This window comes from Alligator mississippiensis, chromosome 2 (assembly GCF_030867095.1).
Source record: "Alligator mississippiensis isolate rAllMis1 chromosome 2, rAllMis1, whole genome shotgun sequence".
Taxonomy (NCBI): Eukaryota; Metazoa; Chordata; order Crocodylia; family Alligatoridae; genus Alligator; species Alligator mississippiensis.
In genome coordinates, this window is record NC_081825.1 from 297,009,843 (window position 1) to 297,012,192 (window position 2,350).

The window sequence follows — 2,350 nt, forward strand, 5'->3', positions numbered from 1 at the left end:
GAAGCATTTCTCCGACGGAGGGGAAAGCCTCCAGGTCCCGCCGCTCGGAGGAAAGCGCCAGTGATGCTGATGCCGGGAGACACTCAATAAACAGCTCGTGGTGCCGCGAAGATGGAGCTCATTACCCGGCGAGCCGCGCTGAAACCGAGCCCGGAGGGTGCGGGGCTGGGGGCGCAGCGCCGGGAGGAGCCGAGCCCGCGGCTCTGCCCCGGATCTCCTCCCCACCCCGGGGGTGCGCGGCCAGCCAGGCGGGCTGCGGGGGAGCCCCTCGGGGCCGGGCGGTCGCACGGTTGCGGGGGCTCGAGGCCGAGCAGGGCAGACCCCCCCGCCTTACCCGAGCAGGGCCGGGTTTTTTTCCTAGTGGCTTCCAGACCCCCAAACTCAGCGACCCGCTGTCCTCACGCGTCCGAGGTCTGCGGGGCCCCGGGAGCCCCGCACGGGCCAGGCGGCGACATGGGCCGGGATTTCCGTGCGGCCTCTGTCTGCACCCCACGCCGGGTTGTTCCAGCGGTCATTTTATATGTACACGGATTGTAGGTAGGTGGGTGATCGGTAGGTAGGGAGGTAGATATAGATATCGATATATGCACATGGATGATAGATAGATAGATAGATAGATAGATAGATAGATAGATAGATAGATAGATAGATAGATAGATAGATATGCATACGGATTATAGGTAGGTATATAGCTATATACGTATACGGATTATATATCGGTAGGTAGGTAGCTAGCTAGCTAGATGGTAGGTAGACATAGATATCTATATCTATATATTTGGCGATATCGATATTTATCTATCAGCTCTCTATGTAGATGTATCTATATAATACACACACACATGCATAGCCACATGTCTATATGCACACGTATCCGTTCCACGGAAATCCCCGCCCAGGCCTGTGATCCACCCGGGTGTGCAATAGCGCCCGGGCACAACGGGGATGAGCATGGAAAGATCCGCTTTCATGGGGAACATTTTCGCGGGCGTTGGGGACAGGCTGGGCGCAGCTCGGCAAGCAGCTCGTTTCCTCAGGTGAGTCAGCACCAAAATGAGCCGTCCTGGAAATAGAGAGACACCGTTTGTTTATTTATTTGTGTTGGGTTTTTTAAGTTTGGGTAGTAATAATCCCCGGGTGCCCGTCTTTCCGGGTCATTACGGTACTGCTGGTCTCTAATCAATCCTAATGCGATGGCAGTTGCGGTCCCTGATGAGCGCGGCTCGGGTTTCGTGTAATGGCTCCACCACATTTTCCTGGAGCTCCTTCTTTAACCTGAGATGCCGGGGGACGAGTCCCTTCCAGGCGCTGATTGCTTCAAGATGTTGGGGCTGCTTGGGAGGGAGGGAGCGTTTGTGTGTGCGCGTGTGTGCATGTGTACGTGTGCGTCTGTGTGCACGGGTGTGTGTCATACCGTGGAGCTGCGTTGCACGAGCACGTGCCCGCATGAGCCCAGGCCGCCTTTGCTGCCCTGCGCCGGGGCCGTGCCCGCAGCCCCCCGCAGCCGGGCCCGGGAGATGCCGGGCGGGACTGCTCGGCCCAGGTCACTGGCCCCCTCGGCCTCCGCTCGCCGGGCAGGACGGAGCCGGGGCTGAGCCAGCCCTAAAGCAAGTCCGCAACCCGGGCCCATGCGCGCCCGCCCAGCGCCCCTGCACCGCACCGCCCCGCACACGCGTAGGGCAGAGCAGGGCCGGGCCGGGCCGGGCCGCGCTCCAGTTCCCGGGGCTTCCCCCGCAGCCACGCGCGGGGACCTGTCTCTCGGGGCAAGCCCCCAGCCCGAGTCACGCCAAAGCAGCCGGGCAGCGCCCCCAGCCCGCGCCCAGCCGCCCCGCAGCGCTGCCCGCGGGGGGCCCGGCCCGGCTCTCCCGGGCCAGAGAGCTGAGAGCGCGCGGGCTCACGCGCACACATGTATGCACGCACACAACCGTGTGCACTCACATCCGTACACTCACACACGAAACACTTGTATCCACACGCACAGCTACACACACACACGCACATGTATGCAAAGCACGCGCATATTCGGCCGCACAGAGGGACACGCAAACAGAAGCAGACACTCACCTATACACGCGCACACATGCACCACACAGACATATCTGCACGCATATACATCCACTCGTGTACATTCACACAGTCACCTATACACACAAACACATACACACGTGTGCACACATACACATACACACTACTCGCATATCCACATATAGACACACAGACATATGTACAAATGCAAAAATGTAGAGCTCTTGGCTCAGAGAGGATACCTTTTATTAGACTAACTGGGAAATAGCACTATATATATGTATATATATATTTGAATGTCCCAGCTGGTTTGATAAAAGGCATC